Source organism: Lepisma saccharinum, chromosome 16, assembly GCF_977018435.1.
Source record: "Lepisma saccharinum chromosome 16, izLepSacc3.1, whole genome shotgun sequence".
NCBI lineage: Eukaryota > Metazoa > Arthropoda > Insecta > Zygentoma > Lepismatidae > Lepisma > Lepisma saccharinum.
Genome location: NC_139244.1, coordinates 58966240 through 58993260, shown reverse-complemented (window position 1 = coordinate 58993260; position 27021 = coordinate 58966240). Strand labels below are relative to the sequence as shown.

The 27021-nt window shown below is 38.6% G+C and overlaps 1 protein-coding gene across 1 annotated transcript in view; it reads left to right on the top strand.

Moving 5' to 3' along the window:
- LOC146000496 (uncharacterized) overlaps positions 1-27021 on the top strand; it is a 159768-nt gene that overhangs the window by 100698 nt on the left and 32049 nt on the right. The window lies entirely within an intron of this gene.

The window sequence follows — 27021 nt, the reverse complement described above, 5'->3', positions numbered from 1 at the left end:
AAAACACATACAACCACAGTAACAATGTAATGATGAATCAGTAGCGAATATACTGCCCTGTTCACAGTTGCAAACTATTACATGTGTATCCGGTGCGTAGATAAACACAGTCATCGGAGAGTTTGTTTTACTACTATTTATATCCCTGTATTTTCAACCATTTTTGTCCCTTACCTCATAATGCCCTGAATATGTATACATTATATTATGTGTTTCTTACCTTTGGAATTTTGAGTTCTTTCATTTCTATTTTGTCATCTGTTCAGTGTGTCACAGACAACTAGTATCAGAAGGACGAAGTGGATAGACTAAACTGTAGATACCAACTTGGTAAGTAGATTTTCAAATATTTGACATGTAAGCTAAGACAAAATTCGATATGACCACTTCCACTTGAATTTGATTTTCTTTCTACCATTTTTCGTATCGTTTGTCTACTTCCTGTTAGGTTACAGAATGTGTTTTCTCGTTTTGTTTTACGGTACATAATGTGGCTGATTGTAGCTATGTCATTTTTCACATTTCACATTTTTTGCCATTAAAATGACACCCTGTATATTTTAATTATCAAATACATTTTCTCCCTGGTAGTAGTGTATCATAACATTCAATTTATATTGCTTTATACCCTGTCCCTACTATCTCTTGAGCAAGGAAATGAAAACAAGTCTCTGTGCAAGTAGTGATGCAAGATGGCTCCACCAATGAACACATGAAAGGGAACGGGATTGCATGGATGGGGGAAAGCGACTACAGTTACCAGCCTTTGCAGCAGTGTGTACTGCCTTGCCCTGCCCACTCGATTTCCTCTGTTGACATTTTCTCTTCCAAAATATTTGTCCAAAATTTTGATTCTACTCTTCCTTGAGGGTGTAATAGGTAATGGTGTATCAGTTTTCAGGGTTGCATTCCTTGAGGAGGCACATACTTCGGTGTATCCAACAATCAGGCTACTGGGGAAGGGGGGAGGTAGAAAATATGTTATAACTAGGGCTGAGCCGATACCGATGCCAATATATCGGTTGGAATTCATCTGCCGATACTTTTCCGGCATTTTGGTCTTCCACGGGGTCCGCAAAAGTGCTTTCACAGAGTCTAATTATGCTGGAAATTATGCAAAATTCAAACTTTCTTTCTATTTTGCAGAAAAGAAAATATTTTATGATTACACAATATCTAATTTAAAATTCTGATGTAATTATTGAATATTCTAAAGCAAATTTCTTTGCAAATTGATGCATATAATTGGAAAGAATATTTACACACCAATATTGGTCAGTATTTTGAACAAATTTTAATTATTGCAATTTTCAAGTATCAGTATTGGTCAGAATCAGCAAGAGTATCGACATCGGTATCGGCTCAGTTCTTTTTTTTCCTGCAGTCAACAACGGTACTCCATACTGGCACCTTTTAGGTGAGGACTAATAACACGATATTTTAACAAATGAAATACCTATGATGCCAGATGACCCGGGTTCAAATTCCAGCCTGTATATGGGTATTCTTTGTGTGTCCCTTCATCAATTTCATCATATCATCACTCATTCTCATCTTCGCGATTAGTCAAATGTGGCACAAAAGAGAAGTCAAATAAACCAAATCAAACAAGATAAATGCATTTGTGTGTGTGCGTATACTTGGATGCATCATCATTTATGAACAAACATAATTTTGAGTAGTTGTTATGATGAACACATTAAAAAGCAACACGGTAACAATAAATCAACTTGAATATTGCTGTAACCATTTTTCCAAGGAAAATAGCAATAACTATAACTTTTTTAAAGTGGGACTTTTAATTCTGTCAATGAGGTTTGTTACTTTCTTCCCCCCGCAACGATATTCAAATTTAAGCATGTTAAAGTACAGTATATGCTTGTCAAGATGCAGCACATTTTTAATAAATACCAAACTTTTATAGTATAAAAACATACATAAAAACGTAACGTTTCTACCCTCTAACAAGGTCTTCTTCAGACAAAACTTCACAACAAATTAATGAAAGCTACAAAACGTCATCTTATATATACACTTCCAGACAGGCTCCATACACAAAACAACAGCAAGGCACTAGTCTTTATCTAGGACACTTCATTTCAGGAATTCCTGAATGTGGAATCTCCTGACAGGTAATTGACACTAACTGACTAAGCCCCGTGACATTAAGTTTGCAGCAAATTTTCGCATATATAGACCCAAAAGTACACGCAGAATATAGTTTCGCTTCAATACTACCGATCTTCTTATTGTCTGCGACATAAACAGCTCGGTGGTTGAAGCGAGACTGGCAGGGAAGATTCTGAGGGCCGTTCTCGCACGGATTAATGCATAAAATCTGCTGCAAACTTAACCTTTCGTGGGGCTTAGTGATTGACAGGTACCTGGTAAGAGTCTGTCTGTGTATATATAAGATGTTTGGTAGCTTTCATTAATTTGTTGTGTAACGTTTCCGGTGGAAACGGAAATGATCGCTGACATGTAAGGAACACAAAAATATTTGCATTATTATCATATGACCAATGTAACTTGAGTTGTAAACCCAAAAGGAATGGTCGGCACGCCACAGATTCAAGCTTCAAAATGCAGCAGTACCTTGAAATGACTGTAGCTCAGAAACTAAATGCCCTAGAGATATGAAAGATATACCGTTGTACGCAGAATGAATCACAGATTTAGACGATATATAATTTATGCACATACGGCGTATATATGGAGGGGGAAAGGGGGAAATCCCATGCAAATACTTTTTTCCTTAAAAAATGGGGTTTCGCCCCCCCCCCCGCCCCCCGAAAAAAAGGATATGAAAAGTTCAAAATGAACATAGAAATTATCGCTGGCATGTAAGAAACAGAAAAATATTTGTATCATTGTCGTATGACCAATGTAACTTGAGTTGGACCCCCAAAAGGAATGGCCACTGATTCAAGCTTCAAAATGCAGCGGTACCTTGAAATGACTATAGCTCAGAAACTAAATGCCCTAGAGATATGAAAGATATACCGTTGTGCGCAGAATGAATCACAGATTCAGACGATATATAATTTATGCACATTCGGCGTACATATGGAGGGGGAAAAGGGGGAGATCCCCTCAAAAATACTTCTCTTTAAAAAATGGGGTTTCCTCCCGCCCCCCTCCCCCCGAAAAAATTTCAAAATGCAAAATTTATGCAAATTTGGCATATATATGGAGGGGGGAGGGAGAAAACCCCCAAAAATTATTTTAAAAAACTGTCACTTCACCCAAAAAATGTCCTCGCACTTGAGCACAAAATGACACCTACGCACAACATTCACGGACGAAAAGCTAGAACGCAGTGAAAAATGAGCACCGATTCGTGCAGCTACTTGAAATTCTATTTTTAGACAATGCAGGGTAACCCCTGTCGCAACTTGTGGACACTTGTGCTAAAAAACAAAGGTTTCCTTCAGCATGCTTCGAAATTCCATTCTCACAACGCAGATTCAGCAACCAGTCTTCCCCCTCCCCCCACCCCCCCTCACGGAAAACTTTCATTTTGACATGGGATACTGATAAACAAGCTTCCTTCGAAAGCAGTTCACAGGCAGGAGTGAAAAAGCATTGCTTTAGAACAACAAAGCCAGTGTTCCTTTGTCGGCAAAAATTTGACCTTGAAAAGAGAAGTCCCGTTTCCTGCCTTTCCCTCTCCATTTTCATGAAGACAAAAAAAAATGCAAAAAAAGCATTTCTGTTAAATACATGTGTTAGGAACAATATAAAAAAAATCGAAATTCTAGCCAAAAATAGAAAAGTTATAACGTAAAAACTACGACCTTGACACAGCATCTCGATCGAGACGCTTAGGACAGTGAGGGTTACATTTGGGTATCTCATTCAAGATGCTTGGGCGGCAAAAGGTTAAACATGCAAAATATTTATTGTATCAATTGATCATCACAGTTAATACTATGATGTGTCACTACTGTATTACTTCCCCTGCATAAGGAAGTGACTGATAACCAAAAAGCTAAGACATTTTAGAATTATAAGCTTTGTTCAATTATGCTGCATCAATCAATGCAAACGTTTTATCTAAAAATTTCTGATACTTTTTCTTTTTTGTTCCTTGAATATGTATTTTTATTTCTGTTAAAAGTCAATTTTTATCATGATTTGAGGAAAATAGCCTGAAAAAACACACTATGACTTGTACTACATTCATTATTTTTAGCATTATAAGCTCTCCGTTACAAATTTCACAAAAAATGTTTTGACAATCGTCACAAGTATTTAAAGCAATAATTTTTTGAAAAAAAAAACACTTTTTGACTTTTGTTTTTTGGTGTTTTTTTCAAAGTGGGTTATTCTGAAAAACCCTTATGGAGAAAACTGGGCTGGGCTCACCCGAGCCAACCCTGCTTTGACCACATCTCACATGCTCAGCGATGTGGTTCGCTTATTTGGGAAGTTTTGAATGTAACGTTACGTGTGTACAGGCTCTAATATGGTACAAATTAACAAAATATTATTGTCTGTTTTCTTAATAATAAGCTGGGTAAGTAATATCAGTTTCAAAATAGTTAGTTAGATGTTTTATTTAAACAAATTCAAATTCATTGGAAAAGCAATATTTTACGTCTTTTGTCATTTTCACATTCTTAAATGTAATTGAAAAATTATTGTTTTCCATCATTCCCCTCAAATTCCTACCTCTCCTCTAATAAATTCTGATGCTTATATTTTGAAATTCGAAAAGTCTAGCATAATTCACTTTCGGTATTTTTTTTTGGGATGAAAATAAACTTTCTTTAAGTTCCCTAGCAATGTCTGTTTCCATGGTCAACAACAAGCACGGCAAATTCTAAAGCATTGTTTGTTATTATACCTCTAAACATTTAATTAAAACAACCACAATGTAGATATTTTTGCATTTAGTATACCAATATCTAATTGTATCTGGACTGAAACTCCTGATGTAGATGTTAGTCTTGTTTGAGGCACCTTTTCTAACCAGGAGTTGATTCATCTGTTATTGATCTGTGACAGTGGCGCAGGAACGTTTTTCATTTGGGGGGTACAAAAATTCAACTTTCCACATATAATTGTGTGTGTACTTCACACATATATGTATACCTAGGTAAAATGTGGGGCATGGGAAATTCCATTTTATACGCAAATATCAAGTTTTTAATGCTAAGTTTCCCTAAATAATTTTTATTTAATTTTTATTATTTGTTTTTTACAATTGATGACTATTTAAAAAACAGGTTTCAAGACCATATGACAATTCTAGAACATATAAAGTTCTGGATCTTGTTCCGAGCTTATTTTGAATTTAATTGAATGGAAAATCAGGAGTTCGTAAATGAAAATTGCGAACAAAGATACATCTATTCATTTACATCACTTGTTTACAAAACATGTACCCCCTCCTTACACTATGGGGCATTCGTCTGCAGCATGATTTTCTGAAAGTAAACTTTAGCTCATTCCATCGTTCCACACACATTTTAAACAATTTTCATCTCCTTAAAAAGATTTCCAAAGATACAGGTCAATTAACTAACTAGTAGCAAGCACAATGTAGTAGAATAACTTTACAATGGTTTGAATACCTGTGCTAAGGAAAATAATGCTTATACTCTTTTGGTATTGAGCGATTAGAAAATACTAGGTTATTTTAACAGCACCATCTTGCGTCTGTCAAATTATCTGAGGGGGTAGGGTGTACAAGGGGTACACCTAGAATATTCGATTTAGGGGGTACAGTACCCCCCTTCAAAAATTTGAATCTGAAATATGAAGTTTTCTTATTAACTCTACGTATTGACAATGAGTGAAGCTGGCCTCTGTGCCACATAAATGAGCTATAACTTCGCAACCACTTCTTTTAGATGATATATTTCACTTTCACATGTAATAATGAAAAAAATACACTTTATCAATGTGCGACAATTAGGGGTCCAGAGCAAATGCCCAATTTTCAAAATTTCCCCAAAATTACCAATTTAAAAAATATTTCATAATATCCATTTGTTATTTTCAAAATTGGCGGAGCAGTATTACATATCCTTTGTCATACTTTTTCCACCCAGCATTCATAGGGCTGAAGCTAAAAGCAAAATCCTGGAAATTGTTTCCATAAGCTGGCAACACTGCCACTATTATACATTGTTACTCCCTCTGTCCCATAATTATAGTCTGGTATGCCAAAATGGTAACTTTTTATTTATGTTCTTTTGGATACTTGATCGGCCAATTTGTACTGATCCTTGAGTAATAACGTTGTATGACTCATTCCCGTGTTTAATTTTCTTCTTCTGTATACACCAATGTCACAGTTTGCATATCGGACAATTATTATGGGACAACAAACAAAAGTGTACCGGACAATAATTATCGGAAGAGGGAGTATTATTTTTTCACAAAGAAGTGTCAGCCTTTTATCAACGAAAATTTTCATGTTTTACATGCTACATATACTCTGGCCAAGGGAAACAAAACTAGCTGGAAAGTACGATTCCAAACACGAGAGGGGAAGCAGGTAGATCACTCATCAAGCTACCCTGTGACATTTTGCTTGCGTGGTTTTGCTTGTTGTGTTTTGTTTGTGATGGCTCTTACAATTCATAACAAACCGTATTGAAGTGGAACAAAGAAAACAGACATTTTGGTCCCTTTTGCAGATTCTACAAAACACCCTCAATATAATACACAATGCCACAAACCATTCAGTTACTTCATTTTCTTTATTATATTTATAATAATACTATTATTAAGTGAATATTATCCTCATTACTGCTGTGTACATTTGTGCTAATTATAATATTTACTAAGGAGATGAATTTAATTGAATGATCTAAAGTAAAGTTACTGGTTTACAAACAAGTTTATCTACTAATGTGACATGATGAATCTATTCCTGATATGTTCTGTTTGCTTACATACTATATGGATGGCAATTTTTTTTTTTTTTGTTCTGATCCCTTATATAATTCGTAAACATCTGTACGTATTTTTTCAACAATGTTACTATGTTTGAAACTTCATTGTTGTTTTCACAGCAGACAATTTTCATGGAACCTGCTTCCTACCAAAAGTGCAGGTACCAAATGTCATCACCCCTATTTTGCCAATGAACACGTCCAGTAAAGTTACTGGTTTACAAACAAGTTTATCTACTAATGTGACATGATGAATCTTTTCCTGATATGTTCTGTTTGCTTACATACTATATGGATGGCAATTTTTTTTTTTGTTCTGATCCCTTATATAATTCGTAAACATCTGTACATATTTTTTCAACAATGTTACTATGTTTGAAACTTCATTGTTGTTTTCCCAGCATACAATTTTCATGGAACCTGCTTCCTACCAAAAGTGCAGGTACCAAATGCCATCACCCCTATTTTGCCAATGAACACGTCCAGTTGGTGCATTCTCACTTCTGTCCATGGTCTCGGTTAAGGCAGGCAGACAGTACTACATTTTTCATTCACTTTGGTGTATTATGGTGGCCGCAGTAACACCCCAAATACCAATTTCTTTGAAAAAAAATAATTTCATGTGTCTTCATCCTTTAACCTTCATTATTGGGAGGTGCAATGTATATATTTCACCTCAGATAAAAACCCTGTCAAAATAAAACTGATTTCATCTCTCTACAACAATTACATCTCAAGCTACGTTTTGTTTTTGTTTTTTTTTACATCGTGCCAAGTTTGAGAAACTTACAATTGAAAAGTTCCCATCTGGACAGTCTAGACAAATGTATGAGACTCCATCTGCCAGAGGTTAACTGTGACCCTTTTAATATGAAAATAATAACCAGCTTTGTATGGGATCTCAAAACAAGAATAAGGATCAAATGATATTTCCTGGTCCAAAAATAATTTTGTGAAATAACCTTAATTTTCGAAAAATATCAGGACATCCTGAAATTTCAGAACTTCATCTTTTTCAGAAAACTGAGACTGTGAGACACTTGAAAAATATCAGCAAATTTCAGCTATTCTTGAATCTTGACATTTTGTGAATCACTGTTCTTGGAGAAATGTCCATTGTTTATTGTGGAATTACGGAATATTGTAAATATTTTAAGGAATTCTTAGAAATTGACAATTCTACTGGCGGCTGTTCAAGAGGAAGACATGTTTTTTCTTTCATTCTGACCTTCATAGCAGAGTGACTAGCATAGCAAGCTACAATGCCAGGGCCCCCGGTTTGAACTCCAGACTGGGCATGGTTGTTCTTTGAGAATGTCCCTTCATGAACTTCATCAAATCATCACGATTAGCCAAAAGTGACATGACATAAAAAAATAATATATATATATATATATATATATATATATATATATATATATATATATATATATAATATCATTCATTCAGTTTTAATGAATTAATGTGTAAAAATTGTGCATTATTGTGATGAATTCTGGCAAATATTAGCTACAATGGCTGCAATTCATGAAGCTCGAAATGTCAATTCTGGCATGTATGTGAATTCTGTCATGCCTGCAAATCTTTGTTCAATTGTTGTTTTCAGTCCAGTTTATTTGCAAAGGCTACTCAGGACTGGACCTACAGTTTAATGTGGGATCCGAACCACTATGTATCTCCACCAGGTATCAAACCTGGGACCTTTTGATTGCAAGGCAATGATGCTACTATCCTGCAAATGTTGCTGTCACGTAAATCTAAATCTAATCTTCTGAGATAGTGGTAAAATGTCATATTTTGTCCAGAATGCTATGTAAGAATTGCAAATGAAGTTTAACTTGGAACAAACAAAGGTTCTTTGAACAGTCTGTTTTAGTACATCATAAGGCTATTTGCAGTCTCAAGGAATGTATATCACATTTGTTTAAGATTTTTGATGTTCTAGCTATGCAGTGTGTAGAAAAATCTAAGAATAAGTATGGATTTTGAATATTTTCAATTTTATTGTAGGGTATAGATTGTTTTTGTTTTTTTTAAAAAAATGAAAGTTTTCAAAGCAAATAACACTGAATTGTGAGAAAAATAACAAACACAAATTTTTAGGAAAAAATAACACCAAAAAATGGTAGTCCATCATAATTGGCACACCAGCAACATAGTGTACAATCTGTCTCCATAAGTTGTGACTGTAGATTCAAGTGTACATATCCTTATGGATAGATTTTTGAAAAAAAGAGAGTCGTCTGTTTCTGCTGGAATGCAGGCACTGAACTAGGTTCTGTGGAATAGATTTGTTGCAGATAGGACATTGAAATTTAAAACTTGGTAAAGTTGCAAGGGATAATATTAAGAATAGTAAGTAAATAAGAATAAGAAGCAATTAATAGTAAGAAACAAGGGATAATAAACAAGGGAGTACAGCAAAGTGATATGTAGGGTTCAGAGCACAGGTGGTATAATTCCATTTTTGATGATGAAGGAGCTACATGTAGTAAGCACACCAGACAAAAAATTAGACCCTGGAAGAAAATCATACCTAATAGTTGATTCACCTTTCCTTGGAGAGTATGACTGCAGCAATTTGCTGTGGCATGGACTCTACAATTCTGTGGATGGGGTGACATCGAGTGCAAGTCACTCAGTCATCACTGGTCACGAAGTTTGGCAAGGTTCCGTGGATGTCTATTTCTCTGCTTGACCCGTTATTCCAAGTGGTCCCACAGGATTGAGATCTGGGGACTTTAATGGCAGAGGAAGATGGGAGTGCTCCTCCATATGCTCGTCGTACCATGATGTGAATATTTTGGTCCTATACACATGACAGTTGTCATCCTGATTAATTGGTGTGTCCACAGTTGGTAGGTAGTTGTGAGTTGAACCTGCTCTGACTAAGAGGAATGAGATATGGAAGGTTGAATTTAAAGGTTATTTACGCTTGTTCATACCTGGTAGGCGAATGATGTTCTTGTCCAGATGCTTCTTGCAGAACGAATTGTGACTGATGTCAAGGTTCGATACTGTATGTATTATTGAAGCATCCCTGTGACCTCAGATCCCAGGTAAGACGGGATTACAATATGGTGGAGGTGCTTCAGGCTCTTTTTGCAATTGAGTACCCTTCTGTACAAATTGCTTTAAATTGAATTCGTCCCCCCTCTCACTTTGGGAGCATCTCACAAAATAAATTTTTAGTAGTCACAATTTAATACTCCCACAGTACGCTTAAGATGCGTCAGGCCCAGTGACAATTTTGTATATTACCGTATGGAATAAACTCTTCTTTTCTTTTTGTGCCGAGTCCCCCCCCCCCCACAAAATCTAGTTCTTCTGCATAATATTCATTCTGTACGTGCTTAAGCATCATTCACATGGGAATGAGAACAATGGCTTATATTTATTTGAAAAACGACATATTAATGAAATAAATAACTGCATACCCCTACTTTCATTTGTTCTTTGGTCATCACAATGAACTTTAGTCTATGAATACATCACAGATAGCATTGCACGAACACCTAGATGTCTCCCTCGACCAAATCATAGAGTTAGCTACTGCAATTACGGCGGGTCCAGTACAATCACAACCCCTATCACCGGCCCCCTCCCCTCCACTAACATGGTTAAGATCTTCTAACAGAAACTACCCCCAATTTTTACTAGGATTAGAAACACCCAGCAGAACCCGACACCAACCCTTAGCAAGTACCCCAACTAACATTCCTACTACCTCTAACAATACTAATAGCCCTGATAACATTACTGCAGAAATTTCCACCACTAACATGGCCACTCCAATCTCAACTGTGTTATATCCGACGCCTTTCAGCGGAAACGACTCCAAAGAAGTCGAATCCTTCTTCCTGAGGATTCAGAATGTAGCGCATGCCGTGGGATGGTCAGAAGCAAAGCGAAAAGAGATGTTGCCTTTATTTTTAACTGACACAGCTTTGACTTACTTTCCCGATATACAGAAAAGACCTAACTTCACGGACTTGACATATACCCAAATCAAAAATGAGCTAAGTGCCCTGTTGAAAGGTGCTTTTCTCCCTGCTCAGCCTGTCCAAATAGTCCTAGCCTGCAAGCAATTAATTACAGAACCAATTCACGCATATGTTATTACTAATAAGGCATTGATTGATTGATTGTTTTAGTTTATTTTACTTCGCGTTTTGTGCCTCTTGGCTAATTTGCGAAGATGGGGATGAGTGATGAAATGATGAAATTGATGAATGGACATTCACAGACAACCAAGCCCAACCGGGATTCGAACCCGGGACCCTTGGCGTCGCAGCACGATGTGCTAACCACTCGGCCACAGGGTCGGGCCTAAGAAAGCATTGGTCCAACAGTATTTCCCGAACGCCACTGAAGAACAGACATTATCCTATATGATCACAGGACTGCGAGCTAAATACATTGGTTGTTTAACTATCAAACACTTTGCCAAAACAGAGGAATTAATAACCCACCTACAAAATTTCGAACGCCAACAGTTATTGATTAATTCCCGCATGATGGAGGAGAAGTATGAAATTGATCAGGCCATAACGCAAGCAAGCTTGCATCAGACATTGACCTACGGGCCACTTCACAGCTGTTATCATGCACAGGCTTGCTCTCCCCTCCCAAGTAATATGCCAACTCCGGTGCTGCAATTTGTAGTGTATAACCAGAATCCAACTCCCCCCCACACACCCCACTTATAGAGTCCAAAGTCTGCAGTCAACTCCTCTCTTTCCCTTTGCAGACAGCTACGCCAATGGTTGCCATGGGAAATTCTCCTCCGATCATATATCAGCAACAGTCCGCTTCCCATCAGATTCCAACCTCGGCTTCCCAACCAAGTTCCCAAACTCCACACTATGTGGCTCCACCAGCTGTGGCCAGCGTGGAACCCACTCACAACACCGCCTCTAGTGACGATGTAAATAAGCTTTCCACGCAGCTTGGAAATTTATGTCTGCACTTGCAAAAACAACTGAACCCAGCCTCCCTACTTAATTTTTGCTCTAATGTCTTTGAATTTGTGAAAAATGCAAATCAAAGCACACATAATAGAGATAATACAGTTCAAAACAAGGGGAATAATAACTCCCCTTCCTACAGAGGTAATTATAGGGCTAATCAAAGAGGAAACTATAAGTCGAATTCTCGAGGCCAATTTAGAGGACATAATAGGTTTCAACGTAGAGATCAGAATCGAAATACGGGTAATTGTGATGATGCAAATACATCGGCCTGTACTTTCTGTGGTCGATATAATCACTTGAGTATTAACTGCTATTACAAACCGCAAAGAGATAATAGTTTAAACTAGAATCATCTTCGACTTGCAGGAATGAAATCGAAGATATTGGTAGAATAGACAAAGTTCCCATCATTGAGAAAAATGGCTTGTATTACATCAACAGTAGCATACAAGGGAAAGAAATAGATTTACTTATTGATGTGGGTTCCCAGATATCAATTTTCCCCTCCCACCTCCGAAAGAAAAACCTACAATGTAAAGTCCACAATCCAAGGTGTGTCTGGAACAAAACTGAGTGTGTCTGAAATTGTAGTACTTCCTATCACAATTGGAAAGTATAAATATTCGCACCCTTTCAGAATCATAGATTCTACAACTGTCTTTCCACTTTTAGGAAATGAGTTTTTGCGAACACAGAGGTGTGAGATGTCGTTAAAAGAAAATACAATAACTCTTCATCATTTAGGACATACTCCAAATTACAGTATTTTGAGGTCAATGTACAAAACTCACCAGGTGTCGCATGACATATTGAACCAAATTGAAATTGCAAATGTGTATACGGGGAAAGCTACCCTTTCAAATACCATTCAGTTAAATCCAAAACTTATATAAATTTGAAACTTACCACTACGACACCTAACACTCCTAAGCCTGTACTTTTTACCCCATCTGCTTCCCTTATGACTCAGCATGCAGTAGTCCTTCCCAATGCTACAGTAAACCCTCAGTCACCTGTCATTCACATACACAACCCTACTGAAAGCACAATCACTTTGGAAACAGACACGATATTAGGCGAAATATCGACATGTGAAATTTTAAATGACATCACTTCAATTTGGGAAAATAAAAGCGAAGATGTCACATTTTCATTCGCTTGTAATGAAATTAACACAGTAAAACAACATATCAGTGAAAGCCAACAGAAATTTGATCCCTCCCTGCTCAAAGTTAACCATGAAATTCCCCCAGAAGAAAGAGAAAATCATAAAGCTCGCATACACGTATGCAGATATTTTTCTCTGGCCAGGGTATAAATTAACTAAAACTAATGTTTTGGAATATGACATCAAGCTTACAGATGACACCCCAGTGTATGCCAAGTAGTGTGTTTGGTACTATTATTAGCGCACACAGCGTACAAATGAAGAGGTTATTTGATTAAACAGCCCGATTTGGCTACACTTAAAACTATGCCAAGATGCCCATATGCCCCAATTGCTCAAGTGTGATATGCTCTCAAAATCCCAAGAACCCTGAATCCTAGTGTACAAATGAAGAACCCTCAACAGACAGATTTGGCTACACTTAAAACTAAGCCAAGTACCCATATGATCTTATTGCTTACAGTGTGCTACTCTGTCAAAATCCCAAGAATCCTGAATTCTAGTGTACAAATGAAGAACCCTCAACAGATTGATTCGGCCATGTGTGCAAAAGCTACATCTGTGAGATTGTTGTCCATAAGCTTGTCAAAAATATGCCCCTCTTGATATTATTATAGCTACACTTAAAACTAAGCCAAAAATGCTCATATCCTCATGCTCTAACAACTTACAGATCTAATACAATACAGGATTACTTGGACAAAAGCAGGTAACAATTTAATTTGCAGCCTGGTTTCTTTCTAATCTTTGATCAGTTTTATTGTCCGGGGCAAGCAATTACTTAGCTCAGAAATGCATCAATTTTCCCGATCGAAACTGTCTGACAGACTAATACATTTCTGAGCTAAGTAATTGCTTGCCCCGGACAATAAATTATGCACGCTTAGGGGATGTCATATTCCATTATTGTCGGCATGCATAAGAAAAATAGGCTAAAAGAGGCATTATTGATATGGCATTGACTCCAATTCACTGAAAGGGCATAAAACTTCCATTAATATTTCTGTGTAATAGGGGGAAAATTCTTAGTAAAAGAACATTACCCTCTTGCATGACAGCATGACTCCAATCCAAAATGCTTTGCTCTGATAATATATACACAAGTAAGACATTGAGAATATTCATTGCACAGTTAAAATCCAATTTTGACTGTATTAGCTGATATCCAGCTCATAACTCCTGGGTCCTATACTCAGTAGAGTGTGGGCATAGTCCCATAGCTTATATGCCTTGTAATCAAAGTCTCCTGGGTTTGAGGCCTCCCCATGGAGAAGTGCTAGCCTTGCTGCCTTGTAATCAAGGGCTCCGGGTCTGAAACCTGGTAAAAATGTGTAGGCCTTCCTCATGGCAAAGTGTTGGTATTATTGCCTTGTAATCAAAGGCTCCTGGGTTTGAGACCTGGTAAAATGTGTGAGATTGAAATACATGTGGCAGAATAATATCCCCACACGTGAGACTTTGAGAATATTCACTGCTAGCTGATATCCAGCTGATAGCTTCCAGGTTTGATACCTGGTAAAGTGTGTTATACAACAGCATAATAGAGCAAAATTATTTTATATTGGGGATCACCAGAGCCTAGTTACTGCTGTTGTCTGGGTATAAAAGCACCAGCTCAGCCACTAACTGCTGTTATAATTGTTTTGGCATTCTATCCATAGTTCTGTTTTTTTGGACCAAGAAATTTTATATAAACAAACAATAAAAATGCCAAACTTGAAATATTGCAATCAATGCAATAAAAATATATCTAGTTCTAATTGGGCTAGGCACCGGCATAATTGTGATCCTAAGAAATGCAGAAAGGCTACAAAAATATGCCCAAGATGCCATAAAATATTAAGCAAAGCATATTACAATAGGCATAAGTGTACTTGTTATGTACAGTCATCAACATTGCCCTCACAGCCATCTACATCTGGTCTGAAAATGCTCTAGCATTAACACCTGTTAATGCTAGAGCAGCAAAGCAGCCACGCTATGCACCACCTATCCATAGCAGTTTTGCTGGCCAACTTAGGGATTACCGGTTTGTATCAGAGCCAAGATGTGACATTAAGAATTTTTTGAACAGTGTAAATTCTGATGTGCAGGCAATTCTAAATGCACAAAATGGCTCTTATAAGCTGTCCCTCAAATTGTTTACACAATATAAGAAGCCAAATGGCACAAAATTTACACAGCCCCACATAACAGAAACTGTAGCTGTATATTCAAATGCAAATTTAGACAAAATAATAAGCAGTTTGATAGAGCAATTGAATATTAAACACTCTGAATTTGCAGCAAAAGAATCAGGATGGAGCCTATGCGGAACTTCACACAAGCTCTATGTTAATATTTCTGAATTCAGCCCACTACAAGGTTCTACATATCTGCCATTACCTGCCAATATTAAAAACAAAAAAGCCGTGGTTAACATAAAAAATAATGATGAGAAATGTTTTCTGTGGTGTATTTTAGCTGCTTTGTATCCAGTTTTAAGGGATCCACAAATAATAATTTATTATAAACAATATGAACATAATTTTGATGATGCAATGGAGGGCTTAGAATATCCAATGTCTGTTCAGAATATTGATAAATTTGAAAAAAAGGCCAGGGATATCAATGGTAAACAATTATCTATTAATGTTTTTATTTGTTCTACTGGCTGTGGCAATTGCTTGATAGCACCTCTCAGAATCAGTACACTTGATGATGATGATGCTGTTCCGATTGATCTGCTCTTAATTGAAGGGGATGACACACACCATTACACTCTGATACACAGTCTTGAAGCTTTAGTCAGAAAACAACAAGGCAAATCCAATACAATACTCAAGTTGTGCAGAAGATGTTTGACTATATTTGATGGTAGAAAAATGGTGAATGGGGTTCGGGAAGTGAATGCAGAAATTGCTAAAAACAAGTTAATTGAACATTTAAAATACTGTGGCAACCATAAACCTGTTCATATGCTTATGCCTAACCCAAATGAAAATGCCAAATTCAAAAAGTTTGAAGCCTTGTTGGAACACCCAGCATATATAGTCTGTGATTTTGAATCAAACCTCAAACCCCTTGCATTATGCAGCCCAGATCCTGATGAATCTTCAATTACATCATACCAGTTACATGAGCCTTCTAGTTTTTATTATGTTGTTGTACAGGATGGTGTTGTTAGTGAAGAATATTTATACATGGGACCAGATGCCATCAAAGAATTTGCACATAGAATAGAAAATGAATGCCATGACATAGCATCTAATGTCTTATTAAAATCAAAACCCATGTTGCCTTTAACAAAGGATCAGATTGAAGATTTCAACAATGCAGAAAAATGCCCGGTATGTGATTCTGAATTTTCAGATACAAATATCAAGGTGAAACACAATTCTCATACAGATGGTAAATTCAAAATGGCCCTGTGTAATAGCTGTAATATTAAGATCCAGAGACCAAAATTTGTCCCTATATTTTGCCATGGTGCATCCAATTATGATTTTCATCATTTGATCAGGTACGAGGGGTTTGACAAGCAGAATTTAAATATTTTAGCAGAAAATAATGAGAAATATATAGCTATTAGCAAGATAATTAAAGTTAATGGTGTTCCCATTCACTTAAGATTTCTTGATTCCTACAGAATTCTGTCTGCTAGCCTGGCTACACTGGCCAGTCAATTATCTGATGATCAATTCAAAAATCACATGTGCTTTGTTTCCAAATCAGGACCTGAAATTAATTAGGCGGAAGGGTGTATACCCATATGAATATGTTACAGGTTTTTCTAAATTTGATGAGTGTTCTCTGCCACCACAACAAGAGTTCTACAGCAAACTCAGAGCATCTGTAATCACTGATGAAGATTATCACCATGCCCAGTTGATGTGGAACAATTTAAAATGCCAGACATTTGGTGATTATCATAAGGCATATTTAAAACTTGATGTGACTCTCTTAGCTGATATACTTCAGGCATTTAGAAAATCTTCCATGGAAAATTATAAACTGGATCCAATGTATTTCTACAGTGCACCAGGCCTAGCATGGTCTGCAATGTTTTTAAACACTAAAATGCAATTGGATCTGATCCAGGATCAAGATATGTATCTGTTTATGGAGCAATGTATAAGAGGAGGCATGGTGCAATGTTCTCAGAGATATGCCAGAGCAAATAACAAGTATATTCTCAATTATGATCCAGCACTGCCATTAAATTATATACTGTATGTAGATGCCAACAGCCTGTATGGTTATGCTATGATGGATAAATTGCCATATGCAGGGCTTGAGTGGGTTGAAGATTTCAATATTGAAGATCTTCAGGACTTTGATGACAGTAACTATGGCCTGTTCTTAGAAGTTGATCTGACAATTCCTGATGATTTACACATCAAATTTTCTGATCTCCCCCAATTCCTGAGGTTCAGTGTTCACCTGGCTCTAAACAGAAGAAGCTCATGATGACTCTCGAGCCAAAACAGGATTATGTCATATATTACAAAAACCTCCAGTTCCTGATGAATCATGGTGTTCAAGTGACCAAAGTTGGCAAAGTTTTGAGGTTCAGGCACTCAAGATGGTTGAAGCCATATATTGATACAAACACAGAGCTTCGAACATCTGCAATGAGCCAATTTGATAAGACCTTGTTTAAATTGATGGTAAATTCAGTGTATGGCAAAACCATAGAAAATGTCAGAAAACATACTGATGTTAAATTAATTACTGACCCCAGCCTGAGCAAAAAATTGATAGCAAAGCCTAATTTCAACTACAGAAGAATTTATGATGAGCATATGGCACTCTTCAACATGAAAAAAACAAAGATTAAGTTTGATAAGCATATTTTTGTAGGGGCTGTTATATTGGAATTGGCCAAATTACACATGTTAAAATTGTTTTATAATGTGTTGAAACCTTTTTATAATGATCGTGTAAAACTGATGTACATGGATACAGATAGCTTTATTCTTGATATTCAGACAGAAGATGTTTATCAACATATATCACAGCCTGAATTGTTTAAATATTTTGATACCTGTGAACATTCAAAAATTCAGCCCCACAACAAAAAGGTGCCTGGCAAGTTAAAAGATGAGACACTTGGTGATGTTATTGTGGCATTTGCTGGGTTAAGGGCCAAGATGTACAGTTTTGAAACATGTAATGGTGCTGTTGCAAAAAAAGCCAAGGGCATTGGCAGAGTAACTGTTGACAAAGAGCTCCAATTTGAAGATTATGAAGATTGTCTCAAAACCCAGAGTTTAATCAGAACATCAAAATGCAGAATTCAGAGTGAGGATCACTTGTTGACTACAAATGTTGTAAGGAAAGTGGCTCTGGACCCACATGATGATAAGAGATGCATTTTGTCATGTGGCATACATATTCTACCATGGGGTCATTGTGATTTGAAAAGTGGCAAACAATGCCCAATTACAGAGCATGATTTGAAATAAATAAACGTGCCTATGAACTTATTTGGGTTCAAAAAACAGGCTATTATGGACCTGCCAACACCAGCACCCTCTTCTGATATGATATCTAAACTAAGTGCTTTGTTAATTATTCATCTGAATAGCATACTTACAGATGTTGATGATAAAACAGGTAAAACATTGTACATATTTAACAATAATTTAAATCATTACCAATTACCTGTAGGTGGTCAATTACAATTTATTACAACTCCCGAGGGTAATGTCAAGATTTCAGTAGGGAGAAATATTTATAGAATTAAGCACTCAAACATGATTTCTGGCACTGTATATACTGTTTCTGCTGGTGATTGTTTATATATTGAGGTCCCAGGATCCTATGACAAGCTTATACCTTTTTTTTATAGAATTAAGAATTAGATATTCAATAATAAATAACCACTAAAACAAAAATGCCTAATGATATATTTGGCCATACAAGGCATGAAGATCACAGTGATGAGATTCTGATGCTTGATGTCAGAGTTAAAAAATAAAGAAGTGATTTACAAGCTTTACAAACCACACTCAATGCCAGTCTTCAACTAGAAATTACAAATTTACAATCACAATGCATGGACCCTCTTCTTAAAATTGATTCAGAACTCAAATTGCTGCTTCAAAAATATACTGATTTGGCTACATTAGATAATTTTCAAAATTTAGAGGAGGCTGTAGCAGCTCTTCAAGCCAAATTTAAGACCCAGGCCACCAACTCTGAGCAATTGAAACAACAATTGGAAGAGCAGATAAATAATGTCCAGGCACAGCTCCAAACAATTGTCAAAAGCATAAAGTCGCAAGAAGATTTTGATCTAGTGATTTCCACTCTAAAGGAACAGATTCAATCACTACAGATACCTAATCTGGACCCTCTGAACAATGCCATAGCCGAGGTTAAAGAAAAAATTGAGACACTTGAAAATTTTATGAACAACTTGCCATCTTCTGATGCTTTGAGTGCTATAACTCAGAGTGTTGCCAACATTAAGCTGCAACTTGAAACATATGAAGATTATGGAAAAATTCAGAGTACCATAACTCATCTTGAGGGTACCATAGCGGCAGTGCAAAGTGATCTGACAAATGTACAAGAATCTCTAGAATCCCGCTTGCCTGGTATTGTAGACACCCTTGTCAGTGTCCAGCAACAGATCACAAAACTTGTAAACCTCAACACTGAATCTGAGCTATCTCATTTTCATCACTTGATCGATGATATCCAAACAAAGCTTGAAATTTTACAACAATCAACACCTACTCAGGCAGACATAACCCTGCTTCAAGATGCTATGCGTGGTGTGGCTGATGCTTCTGAATTAAATAATGTGAAATTGGCACTTGAATCTTTGCAGAATACTGTATCAAATCTGCCTACATCACAGGAACTTAAAAATATTAAGAGAGCTGTGAATCGCATATTGAAATCAGAAGATATCAAGAATATCCAGACAGAGATCAAACAACTTACTCAGACAGTGGCCACTCTACCAACTAATCAACATATTAATGTACTGCATGCCCTGTTTGAGGATATCAGAAGACAAGTCCATGATCTTACTGCTCAAAATTCAAAATTGGCTGTTGTTGAAAATTTACAGCAAATTGTAGCCAACATCAAGCAACAGCTAGGAAGCATGGAATCCAACCAAGCAAATGCTCTGTCTGTTTTTGCCACCCAGCTTCAAGAAATTGTGCAACAATACAAGAAACTTGTTGTGGACATAAAGATCAAGCCAGACCATGATGTTGTTAGGACTATCAATGAGCACCTTGAATCTGTAACAAGTAGATTGCTTACAGCAGAAAAAGAAATAACTGGCATAATCGAGAATCCTAAACATACAGTAATTCTTGAATTGTACAGTATCCCCAACAAAGAATATGATTCACCGTTTACACCAGGTGGCAAAATATATATGCTGTCCCCTGCACAATTTTATTACCAATTTTTTGTTGGGGGCACACTTAGACCAATCAAGATCAAATATTGGCTACAACCACAGGCACACCACTACCCTACTTTATCAATAACAAATGCTGATAACAAAGCAAAAATCACCAGTGTAGAGTTAGAGGATTTTACAGACCCCAATACATTAGAAACATCTTATGCTGAAGATGATGGCTCTCTTAAATTTAATATACAAATAGGAGACAAACTGTATTTAGAAAATCCTGTAGTATCAGCTGCTGAACACCCTATAGTTGCAATATTCTTGTTTACATACTATGTCTAGACAAATTATTGTTGATGAATTACACAGACAAGCCAGACATAATTATAAGAGACTGCCAGTGGTTAGAAAAGGCATAGATGATTTATGGCAGTGTGACTTGGTTGAGATGGCAAGTGGACAGCTGAAAAACTTAGACAAGATCAACAAGGGCTACAAGTATCTACTCACTGTCATAGATACATTTTCAAAATTTGCCTGGGCTGTGCCACTCAAATCCAAGACTGGAAAATGTGTTACAGAAGCCTTCAGGACAATCATTAATCAGAGTGGAAGATCACCGCACTATCTGCAAACAGATAATGGCAAAGAATTCTATAATTCTCTGTTCAAACAATTTATTAAAAGCCAGTCAATACAACATTACTCGAGTTACAGTGATCTCAAGGCCTCTATTGTAGAAAGATTCAACAAAACCCTAAAAAATCATATGTATAAACAATTTACCCTTCAAGGTAATTATAAATGGCTCAGTATCCTACCAGAACTTTTAGATAGATATAACAACTTGGTCCATTCCACAATCAACATGAAGCCCTCTGAGGTAACTTCATCTAATGAGCAAAAATTGATCAGTACTGTTTACTATCCTAAATACCAGCCAACAACAAGAAAAGCCAAATACAAGATAGGTGATCAAGTAAGAATCAGCAAATATAAGCACTTATTCAAAAGAGGCTTTACCAGAAACTGGAGCACTGAATTATTTACAGTGGTTCAAGTTAAACCTGGGACCCGATACACATACAGGGTGATTTCGAACTCCCATTACAAACTTAGGGGGGTGAATCTAGAAGGAAAAACAAGCCGAAAGTGCCATGTGGCAAAATTACGAAAACGGCACCGTCTGGCTGCCAGAACCGTGAGAAAATCGGTTCACACCTCTTTCCAAGAGCAATAACGTCTGAACCACGAAAGATACGAAGATCGGCTCTGGCGGAAGTGGAGGAAGTCGTATCCAAACAATATCAGGGCGTTGAAATTGTGGCGCTTTTCGTAATGCGCAAGGGGAATCCCCAAAGGAAATGGGGAATCCCCACTGCATGTGAGCGGAAACTCGCGCAAAATGGAGAAAGACGACGAGGGAACATGCTGTCACAGGACGGTCGAAAAGTGACACATGGAGGGAGTCCCCAGAGGAGCGCATGAAGTGCGACAAATGGAACATGCTTGGACAGTGACTGTCGCACATCCCAGATGGTACGCAAAACGGAGTGATGGATGTACACGTGCATGCTACGTGGAACGCAACGTGCAATTACAATTGCGATATGAACCACTACGTGCCCCCTCCCACCGGGAATTCGTTGAACCCGGGACCTCGGGAGTACAAGGTCAGCCGGAAGTCGGCTCTCTGAGGAGCAGCACCAAATACGTATCCACGTGCCCCACGAATGCTGGGACACGTTCGTATTGTTCTGTACTACATTACTGCAGAGCGTGTAGAGGTATCCCATGCGAGTCCGACGTTAGTCATTAACGTTCTCACGTGAAGGACATGGAACGGGAGCGACCAACCCGTACTTACTGACGTTCCTTCCCGTTCGTAGCCTCTGTGATGCATGAAGGTGTGCGCTGACGTCATACTAGGAGTCACTCGCTATCCCTGGTCGAAGTTGACCCTTGCGCCCTCTGGGTATTGCAAGACTGTATGGAGAGAGCGCTGGACGTGACACATTGGTTGAGTACGTACACACGATGTATCTTCTGGGAACATTACGACGTTGTGGGTGTGTGTGGACGTGAAAACTCCCACGATGGTGCAATACAGTTTCGAGGAGTATGCAGACATGATGCTCATTTACGGGGAAGCGAGATGCAATGGAAGGGCTGCCCGTGCGATGTACCAGGAACGTTTCCCGGAACGTGTGACGCCATCACACACCATATTCGAAAAAGTGAACCGTCGTCTTCGTGAATCTGGAACATTTGTTGTGAGTAGAGTGGACACAGGTGCCCCAAGGACGAGGCGCACGCCTGCGGTGGAGGAGGCAATTCTTCATGCTGTGCACGAAGACCCTTTTACGAGTACCCGAATCGTAGCGCGGGATGTTGGTGTATCTCAGTCTGTAGTGTGGAATGTCCTTCATGATCAACAACTGCACCCATATCACCCCCAGAAGGTGCACGCCATGGGTCCCACAGATTTTGAACCACGTGTTCGCTTCTGCACATGGTTTGTACGTCGTTGCGTGAATACGCCTCAGTTTCCACTGTTGGTGCTCTTCACGGATGAGGCGAAATTCACCAGAGAGGGTGTTTTGAATTCCCACAACAGCCATGTGTGGGATGAAGAGAACCCATTCGCAATGAAAGCTCGTGGGTTCCAGCAGCGAATGGGCATCAATGTCTGGGCAGGAATACTGGCCGGTCGTTTTATTGGCCCATACGTACTTCCCACCAATCTCACAGGTCGTACTTATCTGATTTTTCTCCAAGAGACATTGCCCGAGATGTTGGAAAATGTGCCATTGGCCATTAGGCAAAACATGTGGTTCCAGCATGATGGGGCGCCACCCCACTTTGCACGGGACGTACGGGACCATCTGACCCACAGATATGACAGGCAATGGATAGGGCGTGCCGGCCCGTGCCGTGGCCCCCACGATCTCCCGACTTAACGCCCCTGGACTTTTTTCTATGGGGGCGCATGAAGAGTCTCATTTATGAAAACCCCATCGAGTCTGAGCATGACCTGGTTGCTAGGATTGTGGCAGCAGCGGACTTCATTCGAGAGAATCCACTGGTCTTCAATCGTCTGTATGAGAACATTCTTCGAAGGTACAATGTGTGCATCGATGTTGGTGGTCGTCATATTGAGCCCCTGTTGTGAGTTTCCGTTCTGCACACGCCAAAGGATGTTTTCATACTGTCCTTCGCAGTGCTTACGTGCTGCATTCCGAGTTCATCGTCGTTCCTTCATACCATCGGTAATGAACAGAAACATCAAGCAGCAATGATTCAAGATTTAGCACAAGTTGCCTATTTTTCAGGACAAAGGGTCAATATCTGTGTTACTGATTTTTATCTGTTTGTGCTACTCTCTGTTTTCCTTCCGCCAAAGTGATACTGTACATTCCAATGTGAAACCCTTCATACGTACGTGCCAATTTCTTTCCTTTTTTTTTTTTTGTGGCTGTGCCTTTTAGGGAGGTGTCCCTGCATTCGTGGGGCACGTGGATATTTGGTGCTGCTCCTCAGAGAGCCGACTTCCGGCTGACCTTGTACTCCCGAGGTCCCGGGTTCAACGAATTCCCGGTGGGAGGGGGCACGTAGTGGTTCATATCGCAATTGTAATTGCACGTTGCGTTCCACGTAGCATGCACGTGTACATCCATCACTCCGTTTTGCGTACCATCTGGGATGCGCGACAGTCACTGTCCAAGCATGTTCCATTTGTCGCACTTCATGCGCTCCTCTGGGGATTCCCTCCATGTGTCACTTTTCGACCGTCCTGTGACAGCATGTTCCCTCGTCGTCTTTCTCCATTTTGCGCGAGTTTCCGCTCACATGCAGTGGGGATTCCCCATTTCCTTTGGGGATTCCCCTTGCGCATTACGAAAAGCGCCACAATTTCAACGCCCTGATATTGTTTGGATACGACTTCCTCCACTTCCGCCAGAGCCGATCTTCGTATCTTTCGTGGTTCAGACGTTATTGCTCTTTGAAAGAGGTGTGAACCGATTTTCTCACGGCTCTGGCAGCCAGACGGTGCCGTTTTCGTAATTTTGCCACATGGCACTTTCGGCTTGTTTTTCCTTCTAGATTCACCCCCCTAAGTTTGTAATGGGAGTTCGAAATCACCCTGTATATAATAAAAGATCACCGAGGAGAAATTCTCAAAGGCAGGTTTTATGAAGAAGAACTCAGCAAAACTAAGCAGCCTGACACATATCTCATAGAAAAAATCATCAGCAGAAAAGGCAAAAAGATACTGGTGAAATGGCTAGGACTCCCAGAACACAGCTGGATCGAGGCAGACAAAGTGATACTATGAACACCTGGGATGTTATAAAGAGACTGCCAGATCCTGAACAGCAGATTAAGAGAAATGGCAAGCTGCTGCCTGATAATATTAGATGTCTTATTGTTGGGCCATCGGCTTGTGGTAAAACTACACTAATGATTGATAATTTTTAATTGGCACCCAACTGGTTAGACTGGAAAACCAGGCATTTGTATGTCTTCTCTAAGAGCTTAGAACAATTAAAATATCAGCAGCTGATGAAGCTATATGATGGACTGGATATAGCCACTTTTGAATCAGATGTTAAGCCACTCCATGACTGTCTTGATAATTCTGTTGTTGTGTTTGATGACATTATACTGGATAATCAAAACAAGGTTAGAAATTTTTTTACACAGGGCCGGCACAAAAACATTGATTGCTTCTACCTGGCACAGACTTTTTCTAAAATACCGAAGCAGCTGATCCGAGACAACAGCAATTTTATATGTGTGTTTCATCAAGATCATACCAACCTCAAACACATACATGATGAATATGTAGGTGGGGACTTGAGCTACAATGATTTTTCCAAGTTTTGCAGTAGGTGCTGGAACCAGGACAGCTATGGGTTTGTCACAATTGATATGACAAGGAAACCTAATAGTGGCAAATACAGAAATAAAATCAACAATTTTCTAGATATTGAAACATATATAAATAACCATGAAAAGGCCAATTATTGATGATCTTAAATTAAGAGATTATCTTGTAAAAAGATTTAAGGGATGGAAATCAGAGAAACGAGGAATCTACGAACAACACAAGCAAACAGAACAACCTATTATTGATGCTACCGTGCGTCCATTTCGATCTGCAGCCGAGAGATTGGGAGAAGCGTGGCGGGCGGCGCTGACGGAGATGCCGACATTTTCGGCCTGTAATGCCCGCCTATTTTTATAGACATATGCAGACATTTATATAAATATTGCAAAACGAGCACTAACCTGTGTTATAACACGCAAAAGTTCTTCTGTAATTCATCCAAGTTCTGCTCTTATATACACAAATAAATACGCTATAGAAACGATGTTGCATGCTCAAGGTCCCGGGTTCGATCCCCGGCCGGTTCAAATCCGGGAACTTTTCTAACGATGGAAGCGGCCCCGGCGCCCACCCAGCGTCGAATAACATGGGTACCTGGGGGAAACCCTGGGGGGTAAAGGCGGTCAGGGGCGTGATGCTGATCACATCACCTCCACTCACGACCGGGATCAAGAAAGTGTGGGGCGTTACCCCCACACCCCCTATACGCCTTCATGGCGTGGTGCTATGCACAGGGGAGCACTTTACCTTTTTTTACCTTTATAGAAACGATGTTAAGAGCCACAGATAATAAAGCATTTTAATCATAGTTTTGACCAGTAACGTCCTGTTTAAGTTTATATCCTTGAAAGAGTTTTGTGACCATGGGAATCGTTTGGAGGTTTCGAATGTGCAACACTGTATCAGGATTACACTGCAGACGAAACCGATAAAAGTTAATGGTTTTCGTGAGCTTCCTTGCAATCCGAAATATCCGAGCTCAAGGTTTTTGTTCCTTCGCGACTAGATGAAGACAGAGTTGTAAATATAGTGGCGAGCAATGTAAACCAAGAGCGTGTTAATTTCGTACTACGCGCAAGAGTGTTATTCTTGGTTACTTGCAGTTACTTGTTTGTGTTATTGTAGTGTGTATGTGTGACGTGTCAGTGAGACGATTGGAATGCCAGCCGCAAGATTCAAGTTAGAACAAAGATTTTTTATGTATGACACGTACGTGAAAACAAACTCGTGTCGAGACGTGTTTAGGTAATTTGTACAGAAATTCCCATGCGTTTCAACTCCATACAGAGATACGGTTAGACATCTTGTCCTTAAATTACGAGAAACTGTATCGTTAAATTTTAAAACACCTAAGCAAAAACGACGGATTCTAACCGAAGCAAAACTCGATGATATTGGTGCAGCGTTAGAACGTTCTCCAAACAAACCTCTACGCCGTGTTTCACAAGAGGTGGGCGTGTCAAAATCATCGGCACATACAGTCACTAAGCTACTAAAATTAAAACCGTACTCTTATAACACAGGTTAGTGCTCGTTTTGCAATATTTATATAAATGTCTGCATATGTCCATAAAAATAAGCGGGCATTTCAGGCTGCAAATGTCGGCATCTCCGTCAGCGCCGCCCGCCACGCTTCTCCCGATCTCTCGGCTGCAGATCGAAATAGACGCACGGTATTAGTGAATTAGGTAAAAATATCAAAACTGTTACAGAGCAAA